At 37.5% G+C, this 17,001-nt stretch overlaps 1 protein-coding gene across 1 annotated transcript in view; it reads left to right on the forward strand.

Moving 5' to 3' along the window:
• Positions 1-518: 518 nt before the first annotated feature.
• Positions 519-17,001, forward strand: part of MNDA (myeloid cell nuclear differentiation antigen) — a 41,476-nt gene continuing 24,993 nt past the window's right edge. The window contains exon 1 of the mRNA XM_065925719.1: positions 519-751. The gene's annotated coding sequence lies outside the window, so the exon portion shown is untranslated. The remainder of the gene's footprint in view (positions 752-17,001) is intronic.

A 17,001-nucleotide genomic window follows, 5' to 3' on the forward strand; every position in this document is an offset into this window, starting at 1 on the left:
GAAACTTGGCTTGGAGAATTTTGAGCATTACTTTGCTAGTATGTGAGATGAGTGAGATAAGGGTGAATGTTTCAGGTCCTATTTAAACCAATAGATAACTTATAGAAAAATCACTCCCAGGAGTTTCAGACAAAAAAAAGAAGAAAGTAGAAAGATGGATCTTCCAACTTCTTCTCTTGCCCCTGCTGCACCAACAGGAAATAAGCGTAAGTAGCCAGATGACTCACCTTACCTCTCTTATATGTGAGAGTCATTCAAGTGAATATAGATTTTTAATGACCCACATGTAAGTCTTCTGGATAAGAAAGTTCTAATCTTGGAACTCTTCATCTGCCAACATTTATAATTAAAAGCAAATTTGAGTGTAACCTTGCCATAACCTTTTTTTTTTTTTTTTTTTTTGAGTAAGATATTTACAGGAAATAAATTGTTTTCTCTGACTGAGGAAATCGAAAGCTAAGAACATTGGTGGGAGGAGTCTCAATACTGTTTCATAACATCCCTCTCTCTGGGAAAGTACAGTACAAGGTAGCCAGCACTAAATCAAGGGTTTTGACTAGTCAGTTCCCTTTTTCCCTGTTATCTTTCAAAATACTTCTTTTCCCGCTGCCCTTCAGGAGATTACACAATTCTGCAGTTCAGTCTCTGAGAGCTTTACTGATTTATCATCCTACTTAAAATAAACAGTGATTCTTATATTTCTAAAGAAAACCTCAAGATCTGGACTACTGTGGAAGACATCTCCGCTGAGGTAAGATGAGTTAGGAATTCTTGTTGAGAGCTGTGGGTATCTGGTTGGTAACCTCAAAAGGACAAGGGGAGGTTGGAAGGATTTGGCGGGAATGGCTTGGTATCAACTATATTCAGAAAACTGAAAATAGCAGTAACTTGGTTCTAAACATTTACTGCCTAGACAAATAATAGACATTTCATTCCACCATAACTGAAGCTTGAACAAAGGGAGATGCATTTTGACAATAGAAGATATTAAAATGTATTCCCCAGGGAACTATCAGCATGAGTTATATTTAGAGACAGTATTTGCTTTCCTTCCCTAAAAGATGCACAGGAAACTTAGTGGCTATGGTGGGGGCCTGGGTAAAAGTCCAGATAGGGGAATGATAAAATATCATAAAAAATATTGAGTAAAAAATAGAACCAGATATAAAACTATATTGTGTGATATTATCCTAATCTTTGAAAACACACACCCACAGAGAAGAGAAGTTTCAATTCCACAAATGTAGTTATACAAAACATGGCTTCTTTACCTGCCTTAAGACAGTTAATTTTTCTTTCAGACTTCATTCTATACCTGCTGCCAGAGTTGTTATTTCTCTCTCTTTTAGAATTTTCTGCTTTTCTGAAAATTAATAACATTTTTTTTTTTTTGGCGGCACAGCATAGGAGAGATGCAGGGAGAGGCAATTACAAGCAGATTTCTATTGTCTACTTTTAGAATTGTTTAAAGACTTTTTGAATGACCTGATGCAATATTTTATATGTGCTTGACTAGAATGTAAGATTTTTATTTTTTTTTTCTTACTAGAATATAAGATTTTTTAAATATTCATTTCAGAATCTTCTGTATGTTAGATAAACAATCTTAATCGTACTATTATATTTACTTTTAGTAGGTAAATAGACAATTAAAACTGTTGTATCTCCCTAGGAGTTGTACCTTTTGTCATTGTGTTGTGCTCTGATGATACTTTTTTATTTCAGATCTGTTTAAAGCTAGACTACATAGATAAACTGCTTTTCTTTTAGGTACTCTTTCCATATTTTAGGTACTCTTTCCATATTTAGGTACTCTTTAACATATTTTATGATAAAATATTTTTCTTTTATTTTTCCACCATCAAATGGTCTGTTAAAAATATATTGGCAGATTTCCTAAATCCAAGTTGACCAAGTTCTCGCTTGAGTTTAACCAGTTATATTCTTTGTGTCTATGCTGACAGTTAACACATATTATCTTGTTTCTTCTATTCATTTCAATTTATGATACTTCTATATTCTCCTTTCTTGATCTTTTTTTGAGGGGGAGGAGTTAGTAATTTTGGTTTTGCTTTTTACTCATACCCCTATCTTACTTAATGTTTAAGACAAATATGTTAGTGTACTATCATATTCTTTGTCTTTCCTCCCTCCCTCCACCATGTTGATATACTTCCTCCTTCTTTTTCTTCAGACTGAGCTTTATTAATTTTAAGACATAGACACACCTAATCAGGTTAAGTTTTCACTTTTATTTACCTTTCAGCTTACAGTTTTTCTTGACTTCCTTATATGTGGTGTGTATGCTCAGTTGCTCAGTTATGACTTTTTGTGATCCTGTGGACTAACATCAACCAGGCTCCTCTGTCCATGGAATTTTACAGGCAAGTATACTGGATTGGGTAGTCATTCCCTTCTCCAGGGGATCTTTCTGACCCAGGAATCAAACCTGTGTCTCTTGCATCTCCTGCATTGGCAGGCAGATCCTTTACCATTGAGCTCCCTGGGAAGCTCCATCTTCCTTACATATTACCCTTTTATTGACTAGTTACTTCCAATAGATGTCTCCATGTGATCCATCTGTCAAAACTACTAAGGCTTGAATACAGGAAAATAGTTATTGAAGTCCTCATATTTAAGTATCATTTTGACTAGATTAAAAATCCTACCCTAAAAAATTATTTTTCCCTCAAGGCAGATTAGCAATACTTTGTCTAATACCCCTGGGACTAGACATGTTGTGAAATTCCAATCTGGAAAATTCAGAAAATGCTATATAATTATTGAATCTAATTTATTATTTGGGGAGAAGCGACTAAAGTCTGCATTTTATTATTTTTCTTCCAGTTTTTTTGAGCCATAATTTACATACACCACCATGAAATAATACGCACAATAACTTTAGTGAGCATCCATCATCTCTTATAGGTGCAAAATTAAAGATGTACAAAATTTTTTTTTTCTTGTGATGAGAACTCAGTTTACTCTCACAATAACTTTCATATATAACATGCAACAGTCGTAACTATATTTATCATGTTGTACATTACATCCCTAGTACTTATTTATCCTATAGCTTTGAAGTTTGTAGCTTTTGCCTACCTTCATTCAATTCCCCTTCCCCCCACCACACCCTGATTACTGGTTTACCATTTTTTGCTATGAGTTTGTTTGTTTTTGCAGTACAACTGACCTAAGAAATTGTGTTGGTTGCTATAACACGACATAGTGATTTGATATTTCTTTTTTTATTTTAAATTTATTTATTTAAATTGGAGAATAATTACTTTACAATATTGTGATTTTTTTTTTTGCCATACATCAACCTGAATCGGCCACAAGTATACATGTGTCCCCCGAATCCTGAAACCCGCTCCCACTTCCCTCCCCACCCTGTCCCTCTGGGTTGTCCCAGAGCATTGGGTGCCCTGCTTCATGCATCAAACTTGCAGTGGCCATCTATTTTACATATGATAATGTACATGTTTCAGTGCTATTGTCTCAAGTTATCCCAAACACATCTTCTCCCACTGAGTCCAAAATTTGCTCTTTACATCTGTATCTCCGTTGCTGTCCCACATGTAGGATCATCAGTACCATCTTTCTAAACGATATTTCTATACATTTCAAACCAATCACCGGAAGTCTAGCTATGATTGTCACCATACATACTTCTCACCATATTACATTCTTATTGATTATATTCCCTACACTGTACATTTTACTATATTATGTACGGTATGTACATTCCCTACACATGACTCATTTATTTTGCAACTGGAAGTTTGCACATGTTAATCTCTCTCACTTATTTCTTTGCTTCTGCTATACCCTGCCTCTGGAGAATACCTGTTTGTTCTCTGTACCTGTAATTGTTTGTTTTTGGTATATTTGTTCATTTGATTTTTTTAAAGTGTACATCACATGAAATCATAAAATATTTGTCTTTTTCTTTCTTTTATCTTAAAAAATTTTTTTTATTTGTCTTTTTCTGTCTGGCTTATTTCACTTAGAATAATATCCTCTAGGTCCATCCATGTTGTACATAGCAAGATTGCATTTTTTTTAAATGACTGAGTAATAACCCATCATATATATTTGCCATGTCTTCTTTATCTATTCATCCACTGATGGGCATTTAGGTTGTTTCTGTATTTTGGTTATTGCAAATAGTTCTGCCATGAACATTGGGGTGTGTATATGTTTTCTAATAGTATTTTTATTTTGCTTGGGTAGGCACTCAGGAGTGGTATTTCTGGGTCATATGGTAGTTTTATTCTTTATTTTTTGCAAATCTCCATGCTGTTTTCCATAGTGGATACACCAATTTACATTTCCACCAACAGTGCACAAGGGTTCTCCTTTCTCTGCGTCCTCATGAAGACTTGTTATTTGTCACTGTTTGACATAATAACTATTCTGACAGGTGTGAGATGATATCTCACTGTAATTTTGACTGCATTTCCCTGGTGATTAATAATGTTAAACAACTTTTCACGAGCCTGTTGGCCATCTGTATGTTTTCCTCAGAAAGATATTCCTTCAGTCCCTCTACTGATTTTTCAGCTGTGTTGCTTGCTTGTTTGATGTTGAGTTGTATGAATTATTGTATATTTTGGATATCAACCCATTATCAGATATATTGTTTACAAATAAAGTCTCCCATTCAGTAGGTGGCCTTGTGGTTTTGTTGATAGTTCCCTTTGCTGTGCAAAAGATTTTGAGTTTGATGAAATCCTATCTTTTTATTTTAATTTTTGTTTCCCTAACCTGAAAAGATATATCCAAAAAACTGTAGTGAAGACTGCTGTCAAGGAGTATGGTGCTAGTTTTTTTCTAGAAGTTTTATGCTTTTAAGTCTTCCATTTAAATCTTTAATTCATTTTGAATTTATTTGTGTACATGGTGTCAGAAAGTAGACCTGTTTGATTTTTTTCACATAGCTGTCTACTTTTCTCAACACCACTTGTTGAGACTCTTTTATGCATTGTAATTCTTGCCACTTTTATCAGATTAATTACCCTTAAAGTGTGGATTCATTTCTGGAATCTGTTTTATTCCATTGATCTAGGTATATGTTTTTGTTCCATCACTCTACTGTTTTGATTAGTGTAACTTTGTAATATACTTTCATATCAGGGAGTGTTGTACCTCCAGGATTGTTCTTCTTTCTTTAAATTATTTTGGCTATTTGAGGCCTCTTGTGTTTCCATACAAGTTTTTGAGTTTTTTTGTTCTAGTTCTGTGAAAAATGCCATTGGTAATTTGATTGGGATTGCACTGGATCTCTATGGTGCCTTGGGTATAAAAGTGACTTTAATAATATTAATTCTTTAAATCCATATTTTTCCATCTGATTGTGTTGTCTTCAATTTCTTTCATCAGTGTTTTGTAGTTTTCCAAAAAGAGGTCTTTTATTTCTTTAGTCAAATTTATTCCTAGATATTTTGTTCTTTTTGATGTGATTGTAAATGGGGTTGTTTTCTTAATTTCTGTTTGTGATAGTTCATTGCTAGTGTATAGAAATGCAACAGATTTCTGTACTGTACTAACTTTGAGAGTTTTTTTTTAATTTATTTTTTAATTGGAGGAAAATTGCTTTACAATTTTGTGTTGGTTTCTGCCATACAACAAGGTGAATCAGTCATAACTGTATGTATATCTCTTCCTTCTTGAGCCTCCCTCCTCCCACAGCCCCACCCTCTAGGTGATCACAGAGTGCCACGCTGGGCTCCTTGTGTTACTTAGCAAGTTCTCACCAGCTATCTACTTTACACATGGTAGTGTATATGTTGATGCTACTTTCTCCATTTGTCCCACTTCTGTTACCCCTCTATGTCCACAAGTCTATTCTCTACATCTGTGTTTTCATTCCTTCCTTGCAAATAATTTAATCAGTACCATCTTTCTAGATTCCATATATATGCATTAACATAACAATATTTGTTTTTCTGTTTCTAACTTACTTCATTCACTCTGTATAATAGGCTCTAGGTTCATCCATCTCACTAGAACTGACTCAAGTGAAGAGTTAGAGCTTGAGCAATTTCTGGGAGATAGTGAAAGACAGGGAAGTCTGGTGTGCTGCTCTTTTTGGGGTCGCAAAAAGTCAGACATGACTTAGAGACTAAAAAATAACAACAAATGGTGTTAAAAAGTGTTCTAGCTTCAACAAGTTTTTTGTTCTATTCTGTGAAAAATACCTTTGGTAGTTTGATACGGATTGGATTGAATCTGTAGATTGCTTTGGGTAGTATAATCATTTTCACAACATTGATTCTTCCAATTTAAGAATATTCATCTGTTTGTGTCATCTTTGATTTCTTTCATCAGTGTGTTATAGTTTTTTGCATACAGGTCTTTTGTCTCTTTAGGTGGTTCATTCCTATTGTATTTTATCCTTTTTGTTGCAAAGGTGAATGGAATTGTTTCCTTCATTTCTCTTTCTGATTTTTTTTTTTTTTGGTTAGTATATAGGAATGCAAGGGATTTCTGTGTGTTAATTTTATATCCTGTAATTTTACTATATTCATTGATTAGCTCTAGTAGCTTTTTGGTGGCATCTTTAGAGTTTCCTATGTATAGCATCAGGCTTCCCATGTGTTGCTAGTGGTAAAGAGTCTGCTTGCCAATGCAGGAGATGTAAGAGACACAGATTCAATCCCTGGGTTGGGAAGATCCCCTGGGGAAGGGCATGACAACCCACTTCAATATTCTTGGCTGGAAAATCCCATGGGCAGAGAAGCCACGTGGGCTACAGTTCACAGGGTCACTTAAGAGTTGGATTCAACTATAACGACTTAGCACACATGCTTGAATGTATAGTATCATGTCTTCGGCAACAATGAGAGTTTTACTCCTTTTCCAATCTGGATTCTTTTTATTTCTTTTTCTTCTCTCATTACCGTGGCTAAGACTTCCAAAACTATGTTGAATAATGGTTGTGAGAGGGGGTATCCTTGTCTTGTCCTGATCTTAGAGGAAATAATTTTAGTTTTTCACCATTGAGAATAATATTTGCTGTGGGTTTGTCATATACAGCCTTTATTATGTTGGGATAGGTTCCTTCTATGCCTACTTTCTGGAGAGCTTTTATCATAAATGGATATTGAATTTTGTTGAAAAGCTTTCTCTACATCTATTGAGATGATCATATGGTTTTTAACTTTCAGTTTGTTAATATGATGCATCACATTGATTTGTGTATATTGAAGAATCCTTGCATCCCTGGGATAAACCCCACTTAATCATGTTGTATGATCCTTTTAATGCCTTTTTGGATTCTCTTTGCTAGAATTTTGTTGGGGATATTTGCATCTCTGTTCATCACTGATATTGGCCTATAATTTTCTTTTTTGGTGGTATCTTTGTCTTGTTTTTGTGTCAGAGTAATGGTAACCTTGTAGAATGAGTGGGGTGTTTCCTTCCTTTGCAATTTTCTGCTAGAGCTTGAGCAGGTTACATATTAGCTCTTCTCTAGGTGCTTGGTAGAACTCACTTATGAAGCCATCTGTCCCTGGGCTTTAGTTTATTGAAAGATTTTTGATCATGGTTTCAATTTCAGTGCTCATGGGTCTGTTAATATTTTCTATTTCTTCCTGGTTCAATCTGGAAGGTTTTACTTTTCAAGGAATTTGTCCATTTCTGTCAGGTTGTCCATTTTATTGGTGTATAGTTGCTCACAGCAGTTTCTTATGATCCTTTGCATGTCTGCATTGTCTGTTGCAACTTCCACTTTTTCATTTTTAATTTTACTGATTTGAGCCTTCCCCCTTATTTTCTTGATGAGCCAGGCTAGTGGTTTGTCAATTTTTTAAATCTTCTCAAAGGACTAGCTTTTAGTTTTTGTTGATCTTTGCTATTGTCTCCCTCATTTCTTTTTCACTTATTTCTGCTCTGAGCTTTATGATTTATTTCCTTCTACTAACTTTGGATTTTTTGTTCTTCTTTTCCTAGTTGATTTAAGTGTATGGTTAGGTTGTTTATTTAATGTTTTTCTTGTTTTTTGTAGGCTTGTATTGTTGTAAGCTTCCCTCTTAGCACTGCTTTTGTTGCATCCCATTGGTTTTGAGTTATAAAGTTTTCATCATTATTTGTTTCTAGGTATTTTTTCATTTCCTCTTTGATTTCCCAGTGACCTCTTGGTTGTTCAGAAACATTTTGTTTAGCCTCTATGTGTTTGTGTTGTTTACAGGTATTTTTTTTTTTTTTGTTTATTTTTTTACCCCTTGTAGTTGATATCTAATGGCGTTGTGGTCAGAAAAATTGCTTAATGCAGTTTTATTTTTTTTAATTTATCAAGGCTTGATTTGTGACCCGAGGTATTATCTATCCTGGATAATGTTCTGTGTGCACTTGAGAAAAAAAGTGAAAACTAATGTTTTTGGATGAAATGTCTTATCTATTAGGGTCCAGTGTATCATTTAAAGCTTGTATCTCTTCATAAATTTTCTGCCTGGATGATCTGTCTGTTGGTGAGTGGAGAGTTAAAAGTCCCCTGCTATTACTGTGTTACTGTCAATTTCCCATTTTATAGTTATTAGCATTTCCCTTATATACTGAGGTGCTCCTATGTTGTATTTGTATATAATTATTATATTTTCTTCTTGGATTGATCCCTTGATCATAATGTAGTGTCCTTCCTGTCTCTTGTAATGATCTTTATGTTAAAGCCTATTTTATCTGATATGAGTATTGCCACCCTCACTTTTTCCATTTTCGTGGAATACTGTTTTCCATCCCTCACTTTCAGTCTGTATGTGTCCCTAGGTTTGAAGTGGGTCTCTTGTATATATAGGAACCTTGTTTTTGTGTCAATTCAGCCAGTTTGGTTGGAGCAATTGGTTCATTTACATTTACACTAATTATTGATATCTATGATCCTACTACCATCGTTTACTTTAGGTTTTTTTTTTTTTTTTTTTTTACCTTGCTTTTGTAAGTCTTTTCTTTCTCTTGTGTTTCTTGTCTAGAGAAGTTCCTTGAGCATCTATTGTAAAGCTGATTTAGTGGTTCTGAGTTGTCTTAACTTTGCTTATCTGTAAAACTTTTGATTTCTCCATCGAATCTGAATGATAGCTTTGCTGGGTAGAGTAATCTTGATCATTGATATTTTTCCTTTCATCATTTTAAGAATATCCTGCTACTCCCTTCTGGCCTGTAGAGTTTCTGTTGAAAGATCAGCTGGTAGCCTTATGGAAATCCCCATATATGTTATCTGTTGCTTTTCCTTTGCTACTTTTAATATTTTTTTCTTTGTGTTTAATTTTTGTTAGTTTGATTAATACATATCTTGATGTGCTTCTCTTTGCGTTTATCGTGTATGGGATTCTGGGCTTCCTGGACTTGGGCAGCTATTTACTTTCCCATGTTTGGGAAGTTTTCAACTATAAACTCAAATTTTTTTTCATACTCTTTCTTTTTCATGTTCTCTTCTTCTAGGACCCCTGTAATTCAAATGTTGGTGTGGTTAATGTTGTCCCAGAGTTTTATGAGGCTGTCCTCATTTCTTTTTTCTTTATTCTGCTCGACTTCAGTTATTGCCACCATTCTATCTTCCAGTTCACTTATCTGTTCTTCTATTTTGGTTATTTTTTTGGCTCCCTTGAGTGCCTTTTTAATCTCAGTTATTGTGTAGCTCATTGCTGATTGTCTATTCATTATTTCTTCGAGATCTTTGTTAAGCATTTTTTGTATCTTCTCAATCTGTGCCTCTTCTATTTATCTGTGCCTCCATTTTATTTGGAAGATTTTGGATTATCTTTACTACCATTACTCTGAATTCTTTTTTTAGGTAGATTGCCTGTTTCTTTGTTCATTTGGTCTTATGGGTTTTTACAATATTCCTTCATCTGCTGCATGTTTCTCTCTCTCTTCAACTTGTTTGATTTATTGTATTTGCCCTCTCCTTTCTGCTGGTTGCAAGGTCATGTTCCTCTTGTTTGTGAAGTCTGCTGCAGTGGGTGGGGATGCCTCTGTACCTTGAGAGAGTTTCCTCTTGGAGAGACTGGTGTCTGTCCTGGTGAGTGCAGCTGGGCCTCGTCTCTCTGGAGGGCAGTGCCATGTTCAGTGGTTTGTTTTTTTAGGTTTCTTTGGTTTGGCATGGCCTTGGACAGCCTGCTGCTAATGGGCAATGTTGTATTCTTGTTTAACTGATGATTTGGTATGAGGCATTTGACGCCAAACTTGCTAGCCTTTGGGTGGGGCTTGGTCTTAGGGCTGAAATGGAGACCTTTAAGAGACTTCTCACTGATTAATGTTCCATGGGGTCAGAAGTTCTCTGGTGATCCAAAGTCCTATACTCTGGTCTTCCACCTCAGGGGCTCAGGCCCAAACCCTTACTATAGACCCAAGACTCCACAAGTTACATAGCACAGAAAGAGATAGAAAAAAAAAAGGGAAAAAAAAGAAATATACACACATATATATATGTATATAAAGAGTGATAGTAGTAATGTCCTCCTCAGTCTTCTGTTGTCCTCACCACACGGTGAGCATCAGCCAGTCTGCCTACTCAGGAAGTCCTCCAATATTTCTAGGGAGATGGTCTCTGGACATGCTGTGGGCACTGTGGAGTCAGTTCAGACTCACATCTGGCTTAATTCCATCTTGTACTTGCTTCCAAATCCCATAATTGCCCCCAAAGTCCACAGTCTCCAGCTAATTGTGGATATTTAATCCACTACACCTGTGGCTGCAGGCATAATTTCCCTTCCTCTTCCTTGATCACACAACCTCTGGTGCTCAGCTTTGGTTTTGGCCCTGTCCTCTTAAATCTAGATTTAAGGGACTAGATCTGATAGACAGAGTGCCTGATGAACTGTGGATGGAGGTTAGTGACATTGTACAGGAGACAGGGATCAAGACCATCTGCAAGAAAAAGAAATGCAAACAATCAAAATGGTTGTCTGAGGAGGCCTTACAAATAACTGTGAAAAGAAGAGAAGCAAACAGGAAAGGAGAAAAGGAAAGATATTCCCATTTGAATGCAGAGTTCCAAAGAATAGCCAGGAGAGATAAGAAAGCCTTCCTCAGCGATCAATGCAAAGAAATAGAGGAAAACAACAGAATGGGAAAGACTAGAGATCTCTTCAAGAAAATTAGAGATACCAAGGGAACATTTCATGCAAAGATGGGCTCAAGAAAGACAGAAATGGTATGGACCTAACAGAAGCAGAAGATATTAAGAAGAGGTGGCAGGAATACACAGAACTGTGCAAAAAAGATCTTCATGACCCAGGTAATCACAATGGTGTGATCACTTACCTAGGGCCAGACATCCTGGAAAGTGAAGTCAAGTGGGTTTTAGGAAGCATCACTACAACCAAAGCTAGTGGAGGTGATGGAATTTCAGTCGAGCTATTTCAAATCCTGAAAGGTGATGCTGTGAAAGTGCTGTACTCAATATGCCAGCAAATTTGGAAAACTCAACAGTGGCCACAGGACTGGAAAAGGTCAGTTTTCATTCCAATCCCAAAGAAAGGCAATATCAAAGAATGCTTAAACTGCCACACAATTGCACTCATCTCACACGCTAGTAAGGTAATGCTCAAAATTCTCCAAGCCAGGCTTCAACAATACATGAACCATGAAATTCTAGGTGTTCAAGCTGGTTTTAGAAAAGGCAGAGGAACCATAGATCAAATTTCCAACATATTCTGGGTCATCAAGAAAGCAAGAGAGTTCCAGAAAAACATCTCTCTCTGCTTTGTTGACTATGCCTTTGACTGTGTAGATCACCACAAGTTGTGTAAAACTCTGAAAGAGATGGGAATACCAGACCACGTGACCTGCCTCTTGAGAAACCTGTATGCAGGTGAGGAAGCAACAGTCAGAACTGGACATGAAACAACAGACTGGTTCCAAATCGGTAAAAGAGTATGTCAAGGTTGTATATTGTCACCCTGCTTATTTAACTTATATGCAGAGTACATCATGAGAAACGTTGGGCTGAATGAAGCACAAGCTGAATCAAGATTGTCAGGAGAAACACCAATAACTTCAGATATGCAGATAACACCACCCTTATGGCAGAAAGTGAAGAAGAACTAAAGAGTCTCTTGATGAAAGTGAAAGGAGAGTGAAAAAGTTGGCTTAAAGTTCAACATTCAGGAAACTAAGATCATGGGATCCAGTCCCATCACTTCATGGCAAATATGTGGGGAAACAGTGGAAACTGTGGCTGACTTTATTTTTTTGGGCTCCAAAATCACTGCAGATGGTGATTGCAACCATGAAATTAAAAGATGCTTACTCCTTGGAAAATGTTATGACCAACCTAGACAGCATATTAAAAAGCAGAGACATTACTTTGCCAAAAAACCTCCATCTAGTCAAGGCTATGGTTTTTCAAGTGGTCATGTATGGATGTGAGAGTTGGACTATAAAGAAATCTGAGCACCGAAGAATTGATGCTTTTGAACTGTGGTGTTGAGAAGACTCTTGAGAGTCCCTTGGACTGCAAAGATATCCAACCAGTCAATACGAAAGGAAATGAATCTTGAATATTCATTGGAAGGACTGATGTTGAAGCTGAAACTCCAATATTTTGGCCACCTGATGCAAAGAACTGACTCATTTGGAAAGACCCTAATGCTGGGAAGGATTGATGGTAGGAGGAAAAGGGGATGACAGAGGATAAGGTGATTGGATGACATCACTGACTCAATGGAAATGAGTTTGAGTAAACTCTGGGAGTTGGTGATGGACAGGGAGGCCTGGTGTGCTGCAGTCCATGGGGTTGTAAAGAGTCAGATGCAACTGAGACCCTGGTGTCTGTTCCCTCCCCAGACACAACGGGGCAAAAGTAGCAGCTTATTAAGGCTCACTTACTCAGTTGGACTGGGAAGAGGGAGAGGTATGTCAGACGCAGTATGGGATGTGGGGAGTGCCCACTGTGGCTGAGATCTGTAGCAAGTGGCCACAGTCTGAGGTGGGTCATGTGTTTCCCCAGGGGAATTGGTCCCAGATCTTGGGTCCCTCAGCAGGGCCAAGTTGCGCAGATTCCCAGGAGGGTGTGAGCAGTGATTTGTACCTGAACGCAACTTGGTGGAAGGTGTGAGCCTTGAGGCTGAAACTGCAGTGGCCTCCTGTCCTCTGCCTCTGACATCTACCCTGGCCCTGGTGGTGGCCAATCGGTCCATGTTCCCCCTCTGGGATCATAAATGCTGGTATGTGTAGTCTCACCTCTGGCACTTATGCTGGCTTTGGGATATCTACCTCAGGTTGCAGTCCACAGCCTTGACTCATGCCACTTATGGCACTGACAAAGCTGATGTCCTAGATCTGCCAGCATGCAAATTTAGAGAGTCTCTTGCCTCTGTGGCAGGCCCAGGCTTTTCTCTGGACTCCCTAAGCTGTCACACTCGCCCCCTCAGGGTATCTTCACAGCAACTCAACCCCAATCTCCCTAGGGTCCAACCCCCAAAACTTGAGCCTCAGCACCCAGCTCCCACTCACTGCTGTGAGCGTGCAAACAGTCTCGACTGGAAAGTGCTGATCAGCAATGATCTCTGTGGTGAATCATCTCCATTCTACCTACTGAGGACCTGTTGGTGTGTTCCTCTCTGAGGCTCTGAAGCTCTGCCCATCCCTGCCCTTGAAGGGTTTTCCGAGTGTGCAGAAACTTCCTGTCCTTGGCTTCCTCCCCAAGGCACAGGTCCCTGTCCCAAGTCCTTTGTCTCTTCATTTTTCTATAGCTTCTGTCCTACCTCATTCTGCAGAGGTAAGCTTGCCTTTTTGGAAGTCTGGGGTCTTCTGCCAGTGTTTAAAAGTCTTCTGCAAGAGTTCTTCCATAAGTAGATGTATTTTTTTTTTAATGTAAATGTGGGGAGGAAGGTGATCTCTCCATCTTGCTCCTCCACCATCTTGAAATTTCCTCCTGCATATTAATTTTGTATCCCCCAACTTAAGTGAATTTTTTTTTGAATTGCTGCAATCTCAGGATAAAGCTTTATTTTTTTTTTTATTAGTTGGAGGCTAATTACTTCACAAGATGAGTTTTAGTAGGTTTTTTGTAGTGTCTTTATCTCATCTGCAAGCAGTGACAATTTTAAATTTTCCTGTGCAATTTGAATTCCTTTTATTTGTTTGTTTCTTGTTTGATTGTTGTGACTAGGACTTCTAATAATATGTTAAACAAAAATGGGGAGAGTGGATATCTTTGTCTAGTTCATATACATATATGATTATTATAAGTTACTGATCTAAGTTTAAATACATTTTAACAACACTGCATTTCCTCCCCACTGCCATGTTTAAAATTTTGACATCATATTTCACAACTTTTTGTTTTGTATATCCTTTAACATCTTATTGCATATATAGATGATTTGACAATTTTTATCTCTTAACCTTCCTACTAGCTTGATATGTTACCTTACTATATATTTACCTTTACTTATAAGATTTTTCCTTTTATGTTTCATGTTTCTTTTATTTTTACTTGGGAAAGTCCCTTTAGCATTTGTTTTAAAGCTGGTTTGCTGGTGCTGAACTCTTTTATCTTCTGCTTGCCTATGAAACTTTTAATGTTTCCATGAAATCTGAATAAATGCTTTTCCAGCTAGAGTATTCTTGGTTATAGATTTTTTTTTTCCTCATCATTCTAAACATATCATGCCCCTCTCTTCCTGTCTGCAGAGTTTCTGTGGACAATTCAGCCTTAAGGGAATTCCCTTGTATATATGTTGCTTTAACCTTGTTGATTTTAATATTTTCTCCTTACCTTTAATGTTTGCCAACTTAATTACAATGTATCTTAGTGTGGTCCTCTTTGGGTTTACTCTTTTGGGGACTCCATATGCTTCCTGGACCCAGATGTCTGTTTCCTTACTGGAGTTAGGGAAGTTTTTAGCTATTTAGCTATTATATCTTTAAATACATTCTTTGCCCCCCTTTCTCTCTATTCTCCTCCCGGAACCCACCATAATGATATGATGAATGATAGCATGCTTGATATTCTTCCAGAGTTCTCTCAAACTGTCCTCAATTTTTTTTCTTTTTTTATTCTGTTCAGCTTCAGTGATTTCCATTATTCTGCCTTCCAGCTCAATGGTCTTTTTCACTGTATCATTTGATGTACTGTTGACTCCTTCTGCTGTATTTTTCATTTCAATTATTTCACTCTTCATTCTCTCTTTGGTTGTTCTTTATATTTTCTAATTTTTTGTTAAAAACTTCTAATTTCTCTCTCTGTACATCCCGTCTTCTCCTGAGTTTGTTTGTTTTTTTTTTTATTACTTCTTCTGAGGTTTTAGATCGTTTCATCATTTGAAACATTGTTCTGTAGCCTCCTTTGGTCTAACTTCCTCCTTTATTTCCGTGTATTTGCTACATTTGTTACATTTCCTGACCTTAGAGAAATAACCTTTTGTTGAACATACCTTATTTGTACCTCCAGTGCATCCCTTCTGGTCACCAGAGCTGTAAGCTCTAGGAGCACAAACCCTCCTGTGAATTCTGTTTGTGAGGGATCCAGGTTGTGTTTTCCTCATGAGAATCTAACACCTGATGATCTGAGGTGGAGCTGAGATGGTGACGCTAGTGCCACAGAGCGGCTGCAAATGCAGACTGTCTTTAGCAGAGAGGTTTGACTGCACAGAGAACATAATAAAGCATTTGCTTGCAGACATATCAAAACCTTTGTAGTGAATGGCAAATGGCAAGCTGCATCTGGTGGCAGGATTTTAGTGGCAAGTGAGTTGATGTACTTTAAGTTTACAGCTGCACCTGATGGCCGGCTTTAAGTCTGAATTCAACACTTATTTTAGTCCTCATATGGCCTGCCTATTATTTTATTTGCCACTACATCCAGGTCTCTTTTCCTCACTGTGTGCTAGTCTTGGTCACAATTTTGGTAAGTCCCTAAGTTAACCCTTGCCAAAATGATTGAAATACAAATGTCACTGGAGAGCCACTTTGAAAAGTTGGAAAGACCCAATGATGAGACAGCAGAAGACTCTAAGATTGTAGGCAGAAAGAAAACTGCATTTAAAGAAAGTACCAAGTCCTCTTAAATTACAAGCTCATTGCACAGGTAATTCACATTCTCCAAGCCTGCTTTGTATAATATGTGGTGACTAACTATCCAACAAAGCCATGAAACCTTTAAAACTTTCTTGCCACATAGAGAAAAAGTACCCTGCATTAAACGTCAAGCCTTTGGATTTTTTCAAAAGAAAAATATATTACACAAAGAAAAGAAACAATTTTTTAAGGCCACCACTTCATCAAATATGTCTGAACTGAGAAGATCATTCTTAGTGGCTAACCACATTGTAAAGTTATAGTGGCTAACCGCATTGCTAAAGCTAAGAAGCCCTTTACTATATTACTGGTGAAGAGTTGATCCTGCCTGCTGCTAAAGACATTTGTTGTTAACTTTAAAGAGAGGCTGCAGTTCAAAAGGGGACACGAGTTCTTCTCTCAGCTAGTATCATAACTGGATGAACTGATGAAATAGCAGAAGATATTGATGCACTATTGTTGGGATTAATGAGTCACCCTGGTACCTAATCCAGACTGAAGAGTCTACTGAAGTGGGTTGCCATGTCCTTCTCCAAACTTCAAATCTCCATACATTCTGGTGGGATATCTGGAGATTGCCTCAAAAGCATTGAAAAGCCTGCTTCCATTTCCAACATCCTATCTTTGTGGAGCAGAGTTTTCTACAGTGGCTGGAACCAAAATGAGATTACAGAGTAGACTGAGAATCAGCAGCAGACTCTGAGTATCACTGTTTCTCATCACTCCCAAATGGGACTATCTATGTACTAACGTGCTAAGTTGTTTTAGTTGTGTCCAACTTTCTACAGCCCTATAGACCATAGCCCACCAGGCTCCTCTGTCCATGGGATTCTCCAGGCAAGAGCACTGGAGTGGGTTGCCATGCCGTCCTCCAAGGGATCTTCCTAACCCAGAGACTGAACCCATGTCTCTTATGTCTCCTGCATTTGTAGGCAAGTTCTTTACCACTAGCACCACCTGGGAAGCCTCAGTTAG

This window comes from Muntiacus reevesi, chromosome 1, assembly GCF_963930625.1.
Source record: "Muntiacus reevesi chromosome 1, mMunRee1.1, whole genome shotgun sequence".
Classification (NCBI taxonomy): Eukaryota; Metazoa; Chordata; class Mammalia; order Artiodactyla; family Cervidae; genus Muntiacus; species Muntiacus reevesi.